The sequence below is a fragment of the Peromyscus maniculatus genome, chromosome 20 (assembly GCF_049852395.1).
Source record: "Peromyscus maniculatus bairdii isolate BWxNUB_F1_BW_parent chromosome 20, HU_Pman_BW_mat_3.1, whole genome shotgun sequence".
In the NCBI taxonomy this organism is placed as follows: Eukaryota; Metazoa; Chordata; class Mammalia; order Rodentia; family Cricetidae; genus Peromyscus; species Peromyscus maniculatus.
This window is the reverse complement of record NC_134871.1, coordinates 36,510,570-36,532,892: the sequence shown is the minus strand read 5'-3', so window position 1 is coordinate 36,532,892 and position 22,323 is coordinate 36,510,570. Positions and strand designations below refer to the sequence as shown.

At 46.5% G+C, this 22,323-nt stretch overlaps 1 long non-coding RNA gene across 2 annotated transcripts; it reads left to right on the top strand.

Moving 5' to 3' along the window:
• The first annotated feature begins 231 nt into the window (after nucleotides 1-231).
• LOC121824389 (uncharacterized) lies at nucleotides 232-9,247 on the top strand. Of its 2 annotated transcripts, none has more exons than XR_013046258.1 (3): nucleotides 232-315; nucleotides 8,387-8,621; nucleotides 8,883-9,247. It is a non-coding gene; the product is annotated as an uncharacterized LOC121824389 (long non-coding RNA). The 2 variants fall into 2 exon arrangements; XR_006066274.2 differs by lacking the exon at nucleotides 232-315 and adding an exon at nucleotides 443-597.
• Nucleotides 9,248-22,323: the final 13,076 nt, after the last annotated feature.

Sequence of the window (22,323 nt, the reverse complement as noted above, 5' to 3'; positions counted from 1 at the left end):
ATGTCTGACAGTGGGTTGAGCCCTCATTGAGACATTTGGCTTCAGGTTGGGGGCTTAGGCCAGGCACTGACTGCCTCAGAGGCAGTACATGGCTAAAAGGAGGCATCCCTAAGGACCTGGTCATGAGGTTCACTGGAAACTCATGAGGCAAACAGAGCCCTAGGTCTGCACGCTGAGCTCCTGAGTCATTGTCTCCAAGGAGGCCCTGTCCCCACCAAGTCCAGAGGAGACGCAAGCAGAAAAGCATATGGAGGTTGGACCTCGAGTCAGCCTCGGGAGGGCTTTGTTAAGGGCCTCAAGTGTCACCTGTGTGAGGTAAGAAGATAACTCAGTTGTTTCCTTGTCCAATGAAATCCAACTGAACCTCAGAAAATGCACACACTCTATATTCATCAAGTGGGAAGAAACTCATGCAGTATTGAAGCATCCTGAGGAAGGGGAGTGTAAGCCTTAGGTGGTTTGAGCACAGAATACCAGTGGGAAGAGTGGACACTGGGCAAGGGCTTAACCCAGAAGTGACTGAAGGAAGAGCATTGGGAACACGGCCTCAGCAACCATCACCGTGTGCATGGGAGTCAGAGGCACACATCTCACAAGGTAGGTACATGTTGTAGGCCATACATTAGAGATGCTGCCTACAGCTGTGAAGAAGGGAGATGGGCACCAAAATGGACCCAGAGAGGAACTTGGAATTGGTGATCACTGAGCTATAGATGATGGGAAAATTCAGGTGACTTTAGTCCTCTGCTCCCCAGGGAAATGCCATCTACCTCAGAGGAATGGGAAAAGTGGAAGAAGAAGGATTTTAAAGAGGAGAAAGAGAAATGGGGAAGGAAAGTGGGGAATGAAGTAGTGGGCTGATGCCCCTTTCTGAATGGAGACGGAGGAGGAGTGGGTGGAGAGGTGGTAGATGGGAGTCCGGGGGAGGGGACGGGAAGAGAGGAGGGAGGGGAAACTGTGATTAGGATCTAAAATAAATGAAAAAATGTTAATTAAACAAAAAAGAGGAAGGCTGAGAGGAGCAGGGAAGGGGAAGAGGAAGAGGCAGGAGGGGAGAAAGGAAAGTCACATTTGTGCCAAATCAAGTTCAGGGCTCTTCCCAGCAACCTAAGTTCTAATACCCACCCTGAACACAAGAAAATGCCCTTCCGCAGGTGAGCGCTGAAGTCACCCGTGACACCCATGCTACTATTCATGAGCCAGGGAAAGAAAAAGAATAAATCAGGGACTGACCACAAAACATAGAGGGAGGAGCTAAACTTGAGGGAGTGGCTGCCATGTTGCAGGCATGGAGGAAGTTGGGGGGAGTCAGAGAGAGTATTGGCTTCTCTGGGCATCTGTGGAAAATACTGTGGATTTTATCGGCCCAAATGACAGAAATTTATTTTCTAATAGCTTGATGTCTTTGAGTCCACGATCCAGGTATCAGCAGGCCTGTCTCTCTCCTTGCCTTGAAGATAGTCATTTTCTTTCTGTGTCTTCTTAGATCTTTCCTCTCTGTGTGTCCTGGTCTTAAGAGTCACATTGGAGTTAGGGACAGTCCCTATGATACCATTTTACTGAAACTGTGCCTTAAGTACCTGTCTCCAGCTGGGCAGTGGTGGCAAACACCTTTAATCCCATCACTCAGGGAGGCAGAGGCAGGCAGATCCCTCTGTGAGTTCCAGGCCAGCCTGGTCTACAGAACCAGAGCAAGGAAAGGCTCTAAAACTACACAGAGAAACCCTGTCTCAAAAAAAAAAAAACAAACCAAACCAAACCAAACCAAAAGTACCTGTCTCCAGATCCTGCCATATCCTCAAATTGTGAGGTATGCTGACTAGTTCTCTCTCTCTCTCTCTCTCTCTCTCTCTCTCTCTCTCTCTCTCTCTCTCTCTCTCTCTCTCTCTGTGTGTGTGTGTGTGTTAAGTTAACAAGAGCTAGAGTTGCCTGGAAAGTAGGGACCTCAGTTGAGAAAATGTCTATATCACATTGGCCTATAGGCAAGTCTATGGGACATTTTCTTGGTTAATGATGGATGTGGAAGCACCCAGCTCACTGTGGGCAGTGCCATTCCTTGACAAATGGTCCTGGGTTGTATAAGAAAGCAAGCTGAGCAATCCACGAAGAGCAAGCTATTAAGCAGCATTTCTCCACAGGTTCTGCTTAAATTCTGACCCTCCTTTCCTCTGAGTAAGGACCATACACTATAAAGTGAAATAAACCCTTTCCTCTCCACATGGTTTATGGCCATGGTGTTTTATGGCAGTAATAGAAACCTAAGTCATGTGGATGGGACTTTCAACATCTGTGTCTTATGGAGGACCCTGTTCAGCCCTTTGTCAGACAGCTGGTTACCCACCGAGATGGAGGTGAGACCCACACCTTTTAGCTCATCTATTCCTTTAGTTACCCCAAAACGCTCACTGGCATTGCCAAGACTTTTTCTAGACACACTGTTGGTGCCCACAGTAAGTAAGTGGTGGGGCCCTCGCTCAGGCCCTGCAGTTGCCCGATCCCATCAGGAAAGCCTCACACCTTATCCTCAGGACAGCACGACCAGCTGTATGTAGCACATTCTTACCCAAACGCCCTTCAAAACCAGGGTGACTCAAGGGTGTCTGAGCAGCTGGACTCTGGTCCTGAGTGTACCCTGGCCAGATTTCCTTAAATCTATCATCAGCTCTCCCAAGGACAGGAAATAGATGTGCTGAGGCACAGGCAGAGCCAGATACGGCTTGACAGTCTAGAAGAGTGCGTCCTGTCATTGGGGGAAGTCAGCTGGACTACTGGGTCTCTCCCAGAACACAGGGAGCATGTGGCATGGACAAAGAGCAAGTCTGTGATAAGTGATACTTCCCCTTGGCACCAGTGAGGCCAGCTGGATGCAGATACCAATTTTTTTAATCTGGCGGGAGGGAGCGCTGGGTTTCACACACTCTGGAGGCTGTGAGAGCCAGACAGCCCTTCCCCCCAGTACAGTCTTCCTGTCAAGACTGTCTGGGAATCTTGGAGAAGAACAGGACGGGATTCCTTCTCATGCCTCTGTGGAGTGTGACTCTCTCTGGAGTTGAGTCTGTGGGTGCTACATCATCTGAGAGTGTTCTCAGCCTTACGTCCAGATTCCAGGCCACAGGGAGAGAGACAAGAATATCACCACGCTGACGCAGTGTGACCATTTCCTGGACCTCTCTCTTTACTCAGTGACCCAGATCTTCACCCCTACCTGCCTTTTACTGGAGCGTGGGTAAAATGGGTCATTTTTGTTCCAAGGGTGCCTATGGGCTCACCCAAGAACCAGGCCTGAGCTGACACGGAAGGGCTCTAGAAACAAGACAAGCCACCACAGAAATTAGGGCAGGTCAAGAGATTCTCTGTGTCAAAGAGGAAAAACACTAGATAGGTAGGTCATGCAGGATGAACAGGAGTTTCGTCTCTGGATAAAGGGATCTGAGAGGATTCCAACTTTCGAAGGAGGAGGAAGATGAGAAGAAAGAAGAGGAGGAGGAGGAGGATCATAAATTGCCTGTTGTAATAGAACTCAATATTTACCAATCATGTTGTATATACTAGGTGCTATTTAAGGTACCTTGTACATATTAATTTATTAATATTAATAATACTAATTAATATTATTAATTAATAAATTAAGATTTATTAATCTTCATGACAGAACAGAATAGTTTCCTCACACCAGCTCCATTTTACATATGAGGTAAGTGAGATGCAGAGAAATTAAGCCATGAACCCCAGATTTCCTGGCTCTGCTAGCCAGTGGCAGAGAACATTCCAGAACCTGCTCCTTATCTGCCCTCTAGCTCTCTGATTGCTGTAGAGAGAGACTCTATCCTTGCTCGTTAAGCACCTATTGTATGCCAGACACAAGAAGGAGTTTGGACCTTTGGGGCCCAATCGCCATAGTCCTGACCTCTAAAGAAATTAACATATGGGCAAAAAGTCAGTGTCAACAATGTCCACTATGGTTGTACTTGAGACAAGCCCAAAGAATTATGGGCATACCAGGGGGCCTTTTACTGTCTGAGTGGAGTGGGGTGGTGTCAGAGGTAGACGGGAGCTTATGGGGAGGATTACTTAGGTAGAAGGAGACAGCATGGCTTTCTATAAGGAGGGAAAAATTAACAGCTCAGGCAGACAGAGCTCTGTATGTTTGTGGGATTTTAAAGACTTCAGCCTGACAGGGCACTCTGAGGTGCCAGGTTCTCCTAAACACTTGTCACCCTGGGAAGGCCTTCTGAGGGAACTCTTAAAAGGGCTCAACAGGAAAAGTACATGGTCAGACCTTCTGGAATGTTCTAAATAGAGGCTGTGGGGAAGGAGCATGGCGAGGTGGGGGGTGGGGAGTGGGGGGTGAGGAGAGCATTGGCAACAGGGAGTCCAGTTGGTGAAGAGGCTGGGTGTGACAAGAGGCTGGGCCTCAGAAACATGTGAAGAGCAGTGAAGAGGAGGCCTGATGCAGAAGAAGAAGGCGTCAGGATATAAGCGGGTCCATTCTCCAGGTGACAGGGATGCTGCAGAAGGAGAAGGCGTCAAGATATAAGCGGGTCCATTCTCCAGGTGACAGGGATGCTGAGGAGTTTTGAGCTGACGATAGTGAAAAAGATGGAGGCCGATGATGGGTGGGGTGGGGGAGGGATGTCTGGGCTGGGGAGTATGGACAGAAGTAGGGGAAAGGTTTTTGCCACATCCATGTTCCTTGGGCGATGGACTCATGAATACCGTGGGAGGTGGGAGCCATTTGGAGGGTTGCTGATGAATCAGGGTCCAGTATCTGTGGGCAAAGTGGTGAGTGATGGTAAAAGTCAAGAGGATTGCTCCAACTGCCAAGCAGTGTGCTCCTTGGGGTGGCAGCAGGGGTGTATGTCCTCACAGGGTGCAAGATGGAGGAGTCACAGATTCGGCATCAGTATTCAAGGCAGAGCTGCAGCCAGGGACTGTCTCCACATACCATAACGCCATCCTCTAAGTGCGCGGGCCTTCCATATCCAGGATTTCCTCAGTGCGGACACCTCCTGCAGCCCCAGAGCGCTCACCTTCCCCACCATGGGTCCTTTGGCTCTTCCCACTAGAATGTAAAGAGCAGTTACAGCTGTTGTACATGAAGCCCACATGTCCTCTGTGGACTGAAATAGTCTGCACACGTGATCAGTTCTCCCCAAAGATTGTATGCCATCTGGGGACTTCCTTCCTTAGGTCATTTGAGTTAAGTGCCTGGCCCGCATTTGATTATGTATTGAATAAAAAGTCAGGAGGAACTGGAAAGGAGAAAAGAGGAAGCCAAGAGAAAAGAAGGGTTAGTGAGATAGCTCAGTGTGTAAGGGAGCTTGCTGCCAAGCCTGAGGACCAGAGTTCAAGACCAGAGTTCCCAAGGCCCACATGGTAGAAAGAGAAAGAGATGACTCCCACAAGTCGTCTTTTGATCTCTACATGAGCACCAAAGTGCATATGACTCACTCCAAAACCAAGTGAATAAATATAATAAACATTTTCAGAGAGGAAAAGGAAAAAGAAAATAAGTTAAGATGAATGAACTGATCAAGTTAATGCCTGGCTGGCTGCCTGGCTGTGGGACAGATGGATAAATGTGGATGGATGCATAGATATGAGGATGGCAGGGTGTTTGGATGAATAGATAGATGGATGGACTGATGTGGATTAAGTGGACGAGGAACTTAATAAGGAGGCAGGGGTTTGGGATGACTGAAGCGCAACCTTTGAGAGTTTGTGAGCCATCAGCATGGCAGGACAAGTCAGAAATCTGTGCCTCAGTGGCCTCAGAGTACTCAGAGAATATGATCAGAACTGGGCCTGAAGCTCTGGAGATCAAAGTCTTGGTTTACCTGTAAGCGGTGACATGTGGGAAATAATGGTTTGATGGTGAGCAATGACCTTGTTCTCTGTGCACCTGTGCATCCTTGCTGGCCGGCTCATTGTCTGGTGAGATCTAGTGTGCCCCTCGAAGGGTCTGAGTTCTCGCTCACTCTCACACTCCTTTACTATGTGCTCTTGTGAGTGTCCTTTCCTTCTCCAGGCCTCGGTTACCTGTTCTGTAAAATGAAGGGTTGGATTCACTTCGAGGGACAGTCTGCTTCTTAAGCTTCCTGCCACCCTGGCCTCCAGCCCCTTCCTTAGTTGAGGGCACTTGGGGACAGCTTCTGGTTTGGCTGGCTGGGGAGGCATCTGATCCCCTCACTTCTGCAGACTCTCTGGCAGCTCTGGCTCTGTGTGGGCAGCCATCCCACGCTGTCCCCAGCCTGTGCTTACCCTGGGTTACAATACTGCCTGTCTTCTCCCCTCCAGATCTGGGTTAGATAAGCTTTCTGCATTTTTGCTGTTCTCCTCGTCTCTGAGTTTCACCAGTTTCCCATCTGTAATGAAAATTACAAAAAATTGGACACCACGAGCTTTTATGAAAAGCATACTAAAACGTTTAGAAAGTCTGGCCACAGATTGGCGCGTGGAGACAGCAGCTACTTTTAATTACAACTTATGGGTGTTTACGTCTACAGGCCAATGTATTTTTGTTTGTCCTGTGTTTATATGAGTGCCTTGGGTGTGGTGGGCAGAAGAGGGTGTTGGCTCCCATAGAGCTGGAGCTACACGTGGTTCTAAGCTGCCCAGCGTGGGTGCTGGGAGCCCAACTCTGGTCCTCTGGAAGAATAAGAAGTACCTTTATTCACTGAGCCATCTCTCAAGCTCTGTTTGTCAGTTTCATTTTTTACAGCTATGTTGATCAAAACCAGGGCCTTATACAAAGCAGACAAATGCTCTACCACTGAGCCACACTGCCACTCCTTATACTTTTTTTAAAAAAAGAAATCAAAACATACACAGAGACTTAATTCTCAAGGACAAGTGCTGTTATAGTTTGAGACATTTTAAACACTTTTTTCTATATATGTATATAGTACATAATTATTTAAAAGCTTTTGTTGATTTACTTCCTCACAGCAGGCATTGTCTTATTCAATAATACACCCTTACTAAATTTAATAGTACACTGACTAGATGTCAGCCATTCTATATGCAACTCAAAAGACACCGAAAAATTTTCATTAATTCTGTCATATGAAAGAGTATATAATTTACCAGCTAGAGGAAATACTTTATCTGTTGCTGTTTTCTTAGAAGATTAATTGATACACTAAATAAAAAAATTCAGTAACCTAATTTAAGCAAAACTTTATTGACCTATGGAAAGGCATGCAACAATACTTTCTATTCTCACATATTTTTGCAAACTAGAAGGGACATGATTGAGCATATGTATTTTAATTCTTTATTATACTTAATGGATACTATAATAGATAATCCTCTCAGGCAACCAAGAATGATACAAAGATTGTGGTTTTTTTTTTTAAGAACTTTCTTATGATTCATTTATTTAATGTGGCATTATGACCTATATATTTTGGTGCCTTCACTGGGGGCCTGCTTTGAAATGGCTGTGTGTTGTCCGGGCCCTCCCATTGGACACAGCTTGCTTCCAGCTTTCAAGTTTTGCAGCAGGCTTAGGATCTGGAAGCAGTTATATTAGAGCCCTAAGCCTGTAGCATTTTTATCACTTGCAATGCATTCCTGTGGGGTAAGGCCTCGGTGCCCCTCCGATTTCTCCCAAGGTTTTTGGATTCCATCTTTAGGCTCCCTTCACTCCCTACAGCTTCTCTCTCTAGAAGCCCAGTAGCCAGGCACCACACACAGCTCATTAAAGAGTTTCAGATGTGTCCTTTTAGAACCTACATCATTCTCTCTGCATGTACCCTGCCAGGAGTGCAGGGGAGAGGGGAAGGGGGACTCAGGGAGGCTGGGACACAGGGAGACACCGCTCCAGGGAGGCCAAGAAAGCTGTTCCTTGTGGCAAATCTTTTTTTTCCTCTGGGCTTGGCCCAGAGCGCTTCAAAGCAGGACTTAGAAGCTGCTCTTGCAAGGCCTCCAGGCTGCTGCTGTTTGTGTGGGGGAAGCAGGAACCATGTGTTTCTGATTCTGTTTACTCCACATAAGGAAACACTGGTGGGAACTGGGAAGCCATTGGCTCCACACCATGCTGGGTGCTGGGTAAGATCCTTTGCTGGCTGTGTGTGGATGTGGTACTTCAGTGATACCTGGAGGGCCTAGAAAGTGACCTATGTGGATCAAAACATCCACCAATTCCCTCTGCCCTCCCTGTAACTCCTCCCTTCTCAAATTCTCTCTGGTTGCCTGAGCAATAGGTCTAGGTAAGAATCTCTCATGTTCCATCTGAAAGCCCACAGGCACGTGTCCTCTGCTGACCCCTCTGCTCTCATCCTTTCTACCCCGGTGCCCCAACTATACTCCTGGGAGCCTCTGGTCCTTTCGTTGGGTAGCCATTTTTTTTTTTTTTTTAAATTTGAAATACTCTCTCCTACAGGAAGGAGCAGCAGCCTGTGCACATGACTTACAAAGCCCATGAAGCCCAGAAAGTCACCAGGCCTCTCCCCAAGGCTATGTAAGCAGTAGTAACTGCTGAGGAGGGGAGACTCTCAGGCCAGCAGAGGCCACCTGCAAGCCATGCTGGGAGCCAGGACTGTATCTTTCATGAGTCATCATCCATGCAAAGCTGGCCTTTTTGGTGATGCAACTGCTTTTGAATCCCCCATGCTTCTGTAAGTAACCTCAATCAATTTACTGGCTAACCAGGCCAGACTCAAGGTAGCAAATCCCCCACCCCAAGCCTGAAAAATTTATCCCTGAGCTTATCTTCTGTACTGGGTGCATTGTGTGTCCCCAGATTTATGCTCACATGGAAGGAACCTCAGGTAGTATCTCACCTTGGAAATGGGTTTTTGTAAAGGTTATTAGTTCAGGATTTAAAAAAATCATCTTGGGTTGAAGTTGGGCCCTAAATCCTGCGTTGTTGTCCTTAGAAGAGCTGAAGGCATGGGATGTCACACAGAGAGGAAGTTCTGTGAAGATGGAGATACAAACGAAATGACAGCTGGGAGCCCAGAGATGTCAAAGGTGGCATCTACAGATGCCAGAGAAAGAATCAGACACATCTCCCCCAGAGACTGCTAAGGAACCAGCCCTGACAGCGGGAACTATCGGGGAGCATGACTGGTTATTGTGCCATGATGAAATGGTGAGGTGCAGAGAGCCTGGAAGTGGTCAGACACTGAGCCCCAACTAGGAAAACACAACCATTCTAAAAGACTCTTGCTCAGCTAAAGATGTTGCCCTGAGAAGTCACCTTGCCCTAAGACCACTGTGGTTTTACTCTGGGTTCCCCATGTGGTCTCCAAATTTCTCCATCTCTGTGTGTGGATCTCTCTCTGTCTCTGTGGTGTATGTGTGTGTGAGAGAGAGGGGCGGGAGAGAGAGAGGGGCGGGAGAGAGAGAGGGGGAGAGAGAGAGAGAAAGAGAGGGAGAGGGAGAGGGAGAGGGAGAGGGAGAGGGAGAACAAACTATGTAGCTTAATTTGCCCTAAAGCTTTAAGAACACAGTAGGAGCTTTATTCACAGGCACAACAAAATACCACTATAGCCATCTCTACCCTCTCTAGTCTCTCAGCCCTTATGTCACACTTAGAGTCTCCTCTTCTACTTTCTCCCCATCTCTACTGTGAGTCCATCTTTCTTTCTAGAAGCTCCTGATCTAAATTCTCATTGTTGCTCAAGATTCCAACATCACCCTCAAGCCATTTTCTGCTCAGCTTTGTTAAGATGCTAGCCACAAAGATGGGCTCATACTGTGACAGCAAGAGCAACAGGCTCTTTCTCTACCTCTTCATCCGTAAGCTTACCCACAATGACACACTTTATGTTATAATTGTTCTTTTTCCTGTTCTAGTGTGTACTTCAGGAAGGAAGTGCACTTCGTAGTCTCCACCGTTAAAAATATGGTATCATCTGGGTGGTGGTGGCACACACCTTTAATCCCAGCACTTCAGGGGGCAGAGGGAGGCAGATCTCTGTGAGTTCCAGGCCAGCATGGGCTACAGAGTGAGTTCCAGAAAAGGTGCCAAAGCTACACAGAGAAAACCTGTCTCAAAGAAACAAACAAACAAACAAACCAATAAACAAAAAGAATATGATGTCTGAGAGCAAAGCACATTACAGAAACTCAGTGGAGATTTGATACTGGAATGAGGAAATGAGTGAATGAATGGATGGATGGATGAATGAATGAATGAGAGTTCTGGTGCCAACTAGAAATTAACAGATTCCTTGATTGAATAAAATGACCAGGGCCCTAACTTTTATTAGAGATTGAGTGCCCATACCTGAGTTTGGAAGCTATGTCAGATCAACAAGATGGGTCCTGGATGAGGAGCTTGGGTGACTATGGCAGGCGGTATCCCCACCTGGCACCAGTAGCCTGCCCTCACTGCCCAGACCCCTGGTGAGAATCCTTGCCCTCCTCCTCCACTGCTGTCATCTGCAGCTCACCCAGGGTCATGACTGAGGTTTGCCTGACTCTGCAGACACCCTTCTTCCCAGCCTTTGCATTCCCCTAACACTCCCGAGGCAGCCCTCTCCCGTGGCTACTCAACGTGCTGAGGAACCCGAGCTGATCTTGCATCCTTCCTATGGCTCACCACCATGAGCTCACTCATAAGCCATGTGATTTCAGAGTTAATGGACGATCCACGCCTGCCTGTGGGGACAAGTCTGTGGCTAGCTAGAGACTCCCAGATCCCACAGAGGACCTCAGGCTTCCATCCCTCTAGCCTCACGTTGTTCTGTTCCTGGTGGTTTTCTTTTCTTGCTGTGAGGGATGAAGAGACATTCCAGGAATGTGGTGTAAAGCAGTGTCAGCCTTGTTCATACACGTGGCCCGGAGGTGGAAGCCAGACTCCGATGTACTGTCTAGACCACTCATCCATCTCACAGATAAGAGCCGGAGGCCAAGAGGGGATTGGGCCAAATTAATGAGGAAGTTGGATTCCAAGCTCCCTTTCACAGCCAGATGGGAATGGAAGGCAAGAGAATGGGGAGGCCTGAGGAATATTATTAATGAGTATCAGACAGACGTGGGATCCCATCCTGCTCCAAAACCATCAGTTATTTGTGATTTTCTCGGTGTCAATCAACTGCTCTGAGATGCAATGTTCTCAGAGTCGAAAGGGCCAAAACCACTCATTTCACAGAAGCTGTTGGAAAGATTAAACGCGAAGATCCACAGTGTCAACACAGTTGGCCTTTCAACTCCCATGATCTTTGACATCCAAAGGAAGGGCTGTTATTCCCATTTTACTGAGAATGCTTAAGTAGGCTGAGCAAATCACCTGGCAAATGCAGGCTAAAATTAGAATCCGAAGTTCGATGTTACCAAATAATCAGGTTCATTGAATATCTCCAGGCAACAGTGATGGATTCCTTGCACCATATTCCTACTGGGTTCCAGGCACCTCTCCTTCTTTCTCATTGAGGACACAGCAGTGTCAGACACAAGCTGGATCTGATCTCAGAGAGGAAAATCCCATAACCAACTCCCATCGTACCAAGCAGGATGGTGACAGATCCTGTCAATGCTGCTGCGAGGAAAATCAAGGTAACTGGTACATGACCCCAAGGCAGCGAGTTCAGCCAAGTCAAAGGAAGGTCATCCAGAACTGCTGACACCTGAGTTGTTACCTAAGTCCTGAGACACAGCAGAGGCGTCAGAGGAAGGAGGCTTTGGACAGATCAGAGGAAGTAGAAGAGTCTTGAGAAATGCCGTGCCTTCTGTTGAAGACAAACAGGAGGGGCGTGGAGAAGAGCCCGGAGTACTGACAGCACACAGTGAGGAGACAAGAAATTGGCAGGAACGGGGTCACAGAGTTATGGGTTAGCTGGCCAGGGAAGTTAGGTACAGATGGAGTCGAGCATGTATCTGTTAGTCAGAATTCACTAGAGTAAACAAACAGCTGGAGTGGATACACATTACACAGGGGCCCTATTAGACTGGTTTACATGATAAGGGCCAGGCCTTTCAACAATCATTGCCTGCGTGTCAGAGAGGCTGATAACTCAGTAGCTGCTCAGTCTTTGAGGCTGGATACCTCAGTGGTCCCATTCTGTTGCTGAAGGCGAGAATATTCCCAAGGGCTAAAGAGACTGGGTGGTGGCAGCCAAGGATGGCAGACTAGATGCTGTGGCAGTTTGAAAGAGAGTGGCCCCCTGTCATGTTTGAATACTTGCTCACCTGTTGGTAGAAATGCTGGGGAAAGATCAGGAGATGTGGCTTTGTTAGAGAAGGTATGTCACGGGGGACAGCTCTGAGGCTTCAAGAGCCTTCTGTCATGCTCACTGTGCTCTCTCTGACTCCTGCTGGTGAGATGTGAGCTCTCAACTGCTTCTTCAGCTGCCTGCCACTCTGTCTTCACTCTGCCATCACGGACAGACGCTGCTAACCTTCTGGAACTGCAGGACCAATTAAAGGCTTTCTCTTATATGTTGCCTTGGTCGTGATGTCCTATCACAGCAATAGAAGAGTACCTAAGACAGAAGTTGGTGCCAGGAGTGGGCTATGTGAAGAACCTGATCACGTGGGTTTTTGGAGGAATGTGAAAGACTTTGGGACTCTGGAGTTGGAAAGCGGTTGAATGTTGTAGGCGGATCTTAATGGGTTGTCTTAGTAAGAATGTGGAAGATAGTAGTGGGGGCCCATCCCAAAAGGCTTCACGGGGAGCAAGGACTTGAACAACAATCGGGCTAGAGACTGTTCTTGCGATGGTTTAACAAAATAAAAATGTGACTGCTTTCTGTCCATGTTTCTGAGAAATTTCTTGGGGCAAATTGAAAAGTAATAGATGGATTTCTTTGCAGGAGGAGACTTCAAGATACCCGAATATTGATTCTGTCATCTGGTTACTAGTAATCACTCTTATGCATGGCAATAGTAAAGAAAGAAAAGAGGCAGTAAGGAAAGAAAGCATCACATAATGTACAGTTTGGAGAGAAAAAGAACAGCATGAGATTTAATGTGGGAGCCAAGGCTTGAGTTGAAAGAAGTAAGGAGACTAAAGTGAGGTCAGATAGACCTTGGAACAAAGGGTAGCATGTCCTCAGGTCTGTAACCAACCCAGCTAAGTTTCCAACTTGTGAAAGAAATACCTTAAGGAAAGGTCTGCTCCTAAAAATCAACAACTTATGAAAGTTGCTGCCAATGTAATTCAGCAGGGCCAGGCTCTATCTCAAAAAACATAGCTGAACTTGGCAATGCTATCTGTGTGGTTCTAGCTTCAGAACTGAGAAGGACAAACAATTAATGGGTTGTGGAATCTTCCTCACTCATTAAGGAGAGTCACTGAGCCCAGGTAATATGTGACTGGGAAGTGCTTGCATGAAGGCCCTGAGAGGCCATTGCACGAAGCTGAGAAAGTGAAGGAGGCCTGGATTTCTCTGGTGATCCCAAGATGTTACAGGTGCCAGAGCCATGGGATATCTGCCAAGAAGAGCTGCAGACAGGGAGTAGAACTGGCTGATATGGAAGGGTGGAGTCATCTAAACCTTTTGACATCAGACATGGAGCTACAGGATTGGAGTTTGCTCTTCTGGCTTTCAATAATTCTTTGGTATAATATTTCTTCAATATACCCCATTCCTGCCATTTGGAATGGTAATAGTGCTGTTGTAGGTTAGAAGTATGTGATTTGCCTTTTGATTTTATAGGAGGTTGCAATTAAGAGATTACCTTGAGTCTCAGAAAAGACTTTGTACTTCAAAAGAGTTAGAACTCTAAAAGACTACTGGGACTTTTGAAGTTGGACTGAATGCATTTGACATTGTGATACAGCCATGGGTCTACATGATACAACATGGGAGTTGGGGTGTGCAATGTGGTGGTTTGCATGAAAATGGTCCCCAAAGGCTCCTAGGTTTGAATACTAGGACACTAAGTTGGGTGGATAGAGAAGGGGCGTGCATCTGGGAAGAGTTAGGGAGAGGGGGGTGAATATGATAAAAACACACTCTGTACAAATCCAAAAACATTAATAAAAAACTTACTAAAAAAACCTTATAGGGAAAATAGGAAGGAAGAAAGTCTGTGTAAAGAGGCTGGGTGCTGCTGGGAGCCTTGGGCTGTTGTTAGCATTGAGCCTTCTCTCTGCTCACTCCCCATCTTCGTGGAGTTTGCCTTACTATTTTTTTTTTCTTTATATAAGAGCATTTCTCTCCTTGTGAAATTATATGTGACTAGGTTAATCACACAACAAATTATTTATCTTTTCCCTGTTCCCACTTGGCTAGGATGTGTCTCTTTTTTTTTTTTTTTTTTTTTTTTTTTATTCACTGGCATCTTTCAAGTGCCCAGCACATTGGCTAAAGTGTTTGACACATGTGGAGTGGACAGATGCTGCTGTTACAATAAATGTGACCCAAAGTGAAGGAGTGACAGGAGGAGATTCAGCACTGACCAGGAGGGAGCTAAAGGAGACACAGAGGGCGCTCTGGAGAGTCTTTAGCCTGAGAGAGTCTAGGAATCCGCCAGACTTGGGTGTTGGAGACTGAGAATCAGATTGTCTTGAGAAAAAACAGGTGATAGGAGAGGGTGATAGGTGTGAGTGGGTGGCTAGGGTACAAGGCTCCAGTGGGTGGCAGGCACTTGGCAGAAGGTCCAGCTGAGATGATGAGAGAGGATAGGAACAGGAAGAGAGAGGGCAGCCATCACTACTGCTTCAAGAAACTCATGGACGTGGCTAATGGGGAAGGCAAGGGGTTTTGGAAGACTGTCTTTCCTTCTGGTTCCAGCAATTGGATGAATTACTGGTATTGTTAATAGAAATTAGGAAGATGGAATGCGGATTGACCTTGGAGAAAAAAAAGACATCAAGAATCTTGTCTGGGGCAAAGTGAGTGAGAGAAGCCATGAGGTGATGAGTGGACATAGCAGGCTGACATTTGGTGACATTTTTGGAGACTAATGGATGGATGTGAGAAGCGGGGCAAAAAGAAATTGGCTTTCTGCAGCCACCACTCACCTGAGAAAGATGTCCACACTAACGTTCTCCTTCTGTAGCTACCTACTTGTCCCCCACAGGGATTCTCTGCCTGACACTATGACCCCCACGCCACATCCTGAGTTTGGGGTGAAATTCGCCAGCCCCTCCCCCACCACTCCTATTTATGCTGGACACCTGTGGCTCATGATAGTTGTTAGCATTCTAGCGCAGGGGACAGGAAGCCAAGCTTTGTCAAAACCCCGGGGTCCCTCCAGAACTTCAAATGCCATGGTGCGCCTCAGAGCCAGAGTGAAGGGAAGGGGAAAGGGAAGCTGTGGGATCACGGGGCCTGGCATGGGACTGTGGGTGGGGACATGGTTTCCAGACTGCCTTAATGAAAATCCTGTCAGCCAGACCACAGCCCGAGGCCAGCATCGTCCCTCCTGTAGCCAAAGATGACTGTGGAATCCCACACCACAGAGGAAATTCTTCCAAGTCATTTACTTCAAAATCCTCCAGGATCTAGGTATTTTGTTTGGAGAAGCTGAGTTGTTTTCTGAACTTCGTGAGGGTCTCTCTATGCTCCAGTGACTTCATACATTCCGGTGGCTGCAATTCTACTACATGCCAATGATTCTGCATGTGCCCCTCCCACTCAGCCTCCTCCGAGCCCCAGACTCACGTGTCCTGGGTCTCTCATAGACATCCTAGGGACAGCATGTCCAAAACTGAGGTCTTGGTGGAACCTGAGAATTCTATCTCCCTTGTCTTTCCATGCTGGTTACTAAAGCCAGGGAGATGGGACTGTTTCTTATAATACAGCATCTTGGCTTTGCCTCCTAAATGTTTCAGAGTCTTGTTATTTCTCCTTCTTCCTACTGCCATTGCTCTGGCCTGAGCCTCCTCAGCTGTCCCAGGAAATTAGAGTGATTTGCTAACGGAGAGTCACCATTCAGTGCATCCCTCCTGCGACCCGTGCTGATCAGCAGCCTGAATGGTGTTTCACCTCATAGCGCCATCTTCTCAAAACATCAATTCCATCTTGTACCTCCTTGTTGAGACACACCAGTGGCTTCAGGCTGACCTGATGATAAAGGCCCCCCTGTGGATGATGGCTTGGCCTCTACCTGCCTTTCTTCCCTCCCAAAAGGCCTTCTCTCCTGCCTCACCTCAGGAACCACAATCATCCCACAAGCCCAGCTCCCTTCTGAGCCCACATGGTATCTGAACTCTCTCTCCCGAAACAACCTTTCATATGCTCTTGTTCTTTTGCTGGTCACCACACTCCAGATCTCCTTCAGATCTCCCCCAAGAGGCCTCTGACTCTGCTGTTTGAGGCCTACTCCCTGTTGCCCCTTATTGCGTACTACTGATCATAGTGGGCATTGATTATTTACAGGACAGGACCCCCAGCTTCTTTGTTCATCATGTTTCATAATTCACCCTGACCAAAGTCTTGATTTGAGGATTAAATGTTGTAAATTTGGCCAGATAACTGGTATTCTGTGAAGTACTTCATAGGCACTCATACTAAAAAGTGAAATCGAGGGTGGACCCTTTGCATCCTCAAGTGGTCCTAATAATTGTAGATAGGACTAATTATGAATGTTGTAGTCTTGGCAATGAGTTTTGTTTTAAAATTGTACTTGTTAATTATTGTTTATCAACTGTATATGAACACACTAAGATTAGTTGGCACATGAGTATATGTTAGATTCTATATTAGGTCATGGAAACCTGGGGGCAAATGAAGTGTGAGTTATGACTTCACACCTTTCCCCTTCTCACATGGCTGTGTGATATCTCTGTGCCATCTCTTCCCTCTGAAGTCTGCACCACACACAGCTCTACCCACCAATCAACTCACTCCAGCCAGCTGTAGACACCACAGGCATCTGGCGTCCATTCTGTTTAAACTCTATCAGTTAAATAAGAAACTATTTAAAAGAATTACTAAAACTCACAGGGTCATGTTCATGGGACTGAACACAACAGTGGTTTTCATGGTGTCCTTAAATCCACCAGCATCAATATTCTCACATGCTGCCTGATGGTTTCTGAGTCTCTCACAGCAGACCTTGTCCAGGTCTTCTTTCTCCTCCTTGCATAGAGTATGTGCACATGTCAGAATGGGCCCACAGTAGAAGAGTCTAGCCCTTGTTTACTAAGGTGTCAAGTAGAAGCTGTAGTTCCAACTACAGACAAACAGTAATTATAGTCCTAGCATACCTTGTCACCCAAAGTGAATTTGATAGGAGAGTCATAGATGGGATCCATTGCCTTTAAGTATGCATTTTAAAATGTTTTTAGTTTTATAATGAAATTTGACTATGCCTGAATAAAATAAAGAGGGCAGAGGGAGAAAATTGAGACTAGCAAGCACTCAACTAGGCTGAGGGGTGGAGCAAAGTAGAGCCTCCTTGATGTAGGAGCCACTGTTGTTGGATATTTGTACACTGTGTGAAGATATATTGCTGTGATTGGTGTAATAAAGAGCTGAACAGCCAATAGCTAGGCAGGAGGTGTAGGCAGGACTTCCAGGCAGAGGGAGAGGAAGTAGGAGATGAATGTAGACATGTGAGAGATGCCAGAAAACATGGGAGAGGTAGGATGAGGTACATGACAGAATAAAGATGAACAGAAATGGGTTAATTTAAGTTATAAGAGCTAGTTAAAAACAAGCCTAATCTAAGGCTGAGCTTTCATAATTAACAATAAGTCTCCATGTCGTTATTGGCAGCTGGCTGGCTGAACAGTGAAAGACTCATTGCAAGCCACTGGAACAGAACTGATAGAGTGACATACACTTACAAGTCTAGCACTAATAGGCTGAGACTGGGAGATTGTAGGTTGCAGACCAGTATCAACTGCATACTTAGACCCTATCTCAAATGCTCTGAACAATGAAACATAAAGCACAAATATCATCCATTTAAAGAGCCAGGTATGGTGGTCCACACCTGTAATCAAACAATCGGGAGGTCAAGGCAGGAGGATGGTCACTTCAAAGCCAGTCTGGGGCAAATAGTAAATTCCAGGTCAACCTAGATTACATAATAGGATTATGTCTCACTCCCGACAAGGCACATCTGGGATTCCATGCCCACTGGCATCAAATGAGCCTCTGAGAATGTAGACAATCGAATGACTCAGGGTGTAGCCCCAGAAATGTTTGGGAAATGAAATAATCCAGACATTTGAAAAAGCTGATTAATTAAGATTGTAACATTTACCATCTGTTGGATGGCACTTTGCACACGGAAAAGCCGAGAAAGAAAAAGACATGGCAGAGAAATACTCAGAGCTGGATGGAGTTATGGATGATCTTCTCATTCTGGTTTGTATTTCAAAGTTTGCTTTCATGAACTTTTAGTTTTATAATCATGAAAATAAAGCTGGCATTTTAAAAGTTTCTTTGGATGAGCACTCTGATAGCCTAGAACATTCCGCACTCCAAGCATTTCACTGAATGACTAAATTCCGAGTCTCATCGTCTGTGGCCATGATCCCTGGGATAAGAGTGAGAAGAGGTCTGGCCTGGGGCATTAAGTCACACCTGTTATTGGCATCAGCTCTGGAAGTTCCTGACCTCTTGGTTGTGCCAAGGTCAATCTTCCACCTCCCATGTTGCTTCTCTTTCCCTTCAGTCTCGTCGGAAGCAGCTGGGTCTGTAAAACAGAGGAAAGCAACATCATGAGGTACATCCCGGAAGTCAACAACCGGAGTGCTTGCACGCTACCTTTTAAACTAAATGGAGTGGGACACATAGGATCAAATGGATCCATCCCTTCCCAAGGTCCCAGGCATGGCAGAGACAAGACTTGAATCTTAGTGTATCTGGTAAAGTCTGTTCTTTCAGATGTCTCTTCTGGCTCCTGGTGTCTGTCACCTGAGGCTCACAGCCTCCCTCATGGGTGTGAGGCTAGCTGCAGCACGCCCTCCTCACAGGCCAGAGCCCCCATCCTAGGAGCATTAAATGCCATAGCCGTGGACTGAGCCCAGGTGGGTGGCAAGCCCATGCTTTCCATTACCTAACTGAAAGTTGTTGGACTGTACTCCCACCCACGATTTCCCTTCAAGTTTCAAAAGGAGGTGACATGTGAAAGGGACATTGGGTGACCTAGTATCTTCCAGTGAGTTTCCGGCTGTTCAGAACATAGGGAGGGTGCTACTTTTCCAGAAGCTGCAGCATCTCCCTCTTGGTAGATGAGTAGATCCTCCGTTCTGACTGTCTGGAGTTCAGGGTGAGAGAGGAGACAGGTAGAGGAGAAGGATCCTGAAATCAACACAGCAAAATAGCTTTGTTCCCCCCCCCCACTCTCACCAGCTATCTAGTATATGTGTGTTTTGGGGAGGGGAGGGGCAGCGCAGGGTTTCAGAAGCTCCACAGTGACTGGTAGCAAAGAACAACATTGACATTAACATGAGTAGCTGCTTACATTTTCCTTTCTGGTTTTAAACTTGTGAGCTGGCACTCAGACTTGAGTCCCTACCAGCATGTGTGTTGGGGACCACGTGTGTCATACACACACACACACACACACACACACACACACACACACACACACACACACATGCTCCCCAAATGCCACAGGCTGTGGTCAGTTCCACTGGATATGTCTGTCTGCCACCTCATCCCGTGTCACACACAAGTATCTATTTCAAGTTTTCCCAGAAGTGTTCTTGGGATAAGACACATGTTTGAGGGAAATGTATGGGAAACCATGCAGACATCTCACATCAGGGGATTCATCTTGATGAATGTTGATTGTGAACTTGATGAGATTTAACTACCATAATGAAAAGAAATCTCTGGGCATGTGAGGGGCTATCTAGATTAAGCTAACTAAGCGTGAAAACTCACCCTAGATGTAACTGATACCATGCCATGCTCTGGGGTCCGAGACTGAATAATTAGAGAAAGGAACCGTGTGCAGGCATTCATTACTCTCTGTTTCCTGACTGCGAACATAATGTGACCATCCATTTCACTCTCCTGCTGCCGCACCTTCCACACCTTGATAGAATGTCTCCCCAGAAACCCGGAGCCAAAATAAACCTCCCCTTCCTTAAGGGGCATTTGTCAGACATTTTGTTGTAGCAATGAAACAGTAACTAATACACGTGGGGATCTGGGAAAACCCGTCAGGGTTATCTCAGAATGTTATCAACTCAAAAGGAGACTGCAGGTATCTGGGACCCCCCCTACCCCCTCACCCACATACCCCTCCACCCCCAGGAGATCTGGGAGAAGGCACAATCGTGACTCAGAATCCTAGCACCTGGGGCGGGAAGAAGTTAGAACTGTGTCCACCATTCTCAACATCCGGTCCCACCAGGTGTTGGGGGTGTTGGGGGTGGGGTAAGGGTGGGGGGTGCTTCATGGGGTTATTGTAAAAAGAAACATAGCGTCCATGTTAGTTTCTATAATGAGTGGTGCCATGAAATGCTAGACTAGGACCTCAGAACAAGACTTCCACACTCATCTGAACATTTTTCTCTCTTCTAAGTCTCAACTGGCCTCATCTGTAAAATGGGAGGACACTTGTACCAAATCTCAAGTCTTAGCTCTTCCCCATCTTTCCAGCTCACTCCACCCCAGCCACCCTGATTGTTTCCCAGCCCTGAGACAATGCAAGTACTCTCCTGCCTCGGGGACTTTGTGTCTGCTGTGTTCTATAGTATTAGTCAGGCTTTTTGTCCTGGTGATGAAAGCCTGCGAGAACAGCTTCAAGGAGGAAGGACTGATTTTGGCTCATGATTTCAGGGTTGCAGTTTGGGACTGGCTGGCTGGCTCCATTATCGTGGGCCCGTGGTGAGGCAAATATCACCGGGCCAAATTGCTTAACACATGGCAGCCAGGAAACAGAGAGGGGCAGAAAGGGGGCAAGGATGAGATACCCTGCCTTACTTGGGGTTCCTGTTCCTAAATGAAACACCACAACCAAAAGCAAGTTGGGGAGGATAAGGCTTACTTGGCTTGCACTTCCAGATCATAGTCCATCATCAGAGAAAGTCAGAATAGGAACTTAAGCAGGGATGGAACCCGGAGGCAGGAGTTGATGCAGAGGCCATGGAGAGGTGCTGCTTACTGGATTGCTCCCCATGACTTGCTCAGCCTGCTTTCTAGAAACCAGGGCTACCAACTGAGGGATGGCCCCACCCACAATGGGCTGGACCCTTCCCCATTGATCACTAATTTAGAAAATGCCCTACAGGCTTGCTTGTCTATAGCTAATCTCATGGAGATATTTTCTCAGTTGAGGTTCCCCCCTTTCAGATAACTCTAGCTTGTGTCAAGTTGACACACACACACACACACACACACACACACCAAAAACAAAACTACCCAACATGTACTTTTCAAAGGCAGACTACAAAAGACCTACTTTCTCTAACCAGACTACATCTCTACTTTCTCTCCACAACGGATCCATCGTGAGATTAAACTATGAAGTCAGAGCCTTTGTGACCCAACTACCTTTCAATAATAGAACCTACCAGCTAGGGATCCAACACAGGAGTCTGTGTGTGTGTGTGTGTGTGTGTGTGTGTGTGTGTGTGTGTGTGTTACTTCATGTCCTCATAACACCCAGATGCCAACTCCCTCACTACCTTCTAGACATTGCTCTTTCTCCGTCTTCCACAGCACTGTACTGCTGATTGCCAGCCCATCCCCCATTTGTTATTCTCCACAGCACTTAGAAGTATTTATAATGAGCTTTCTGTACTCATCTCATCCACTTATTAATTTTGCCCCACCAACCTCCAATAGAGCAGAACACTGTGAGAATGGCTTTTTGTTTGTTTTTGTCTGTTCGTGTTGGTATATTCTAAAGCAATGTTTGGTAATAACATTTATAAAAGAGAAAAGGGGAGGGGGAGGAGAAGGAGAAATGATTAAGATTTTGACTGCTCCAATCAATGCAATAATTCAATTTCAAAAATATTCTTTTAAAAAGATACATTTATTATGTTGTATGCATGCATATGTGCATGAGTGCATGCGTGCGTGCGTGCGTGCGTGCGTGCGTGCGTGCGTGTGTGTGTGTGTGTGTGTGTGTGTGTGTGTGTGAGTTTATGTGTGTGTAGGAGCCCACAGCATCCAGGAGGGAACAATGGATCTCCTGAATTCAGAGCTTCAGGTGGTTGTAAGCCATCATTGCTGCTGGGAATCAAACCTAACTGGTCCTGTGCAACAGCAGCAGGCACTCAGCTGCTGGATCATCTCTCCAGCCCCATCAATTTCACTTTAATTTTAATAATTTACATTCCCTATCCAAACATTAGTTTCCTGATTTGAAAAATAAGAGAAAAGTAGAACCTCCCTCTTCTCAAAGGGAGAAGGGATAAAATATATTAAACACTCAGTGCCTAATGAATGCATAATGTATCTTTTGATAAAAATACACATTTTTTTTAAAAGTTTCAGTTTCAACTTC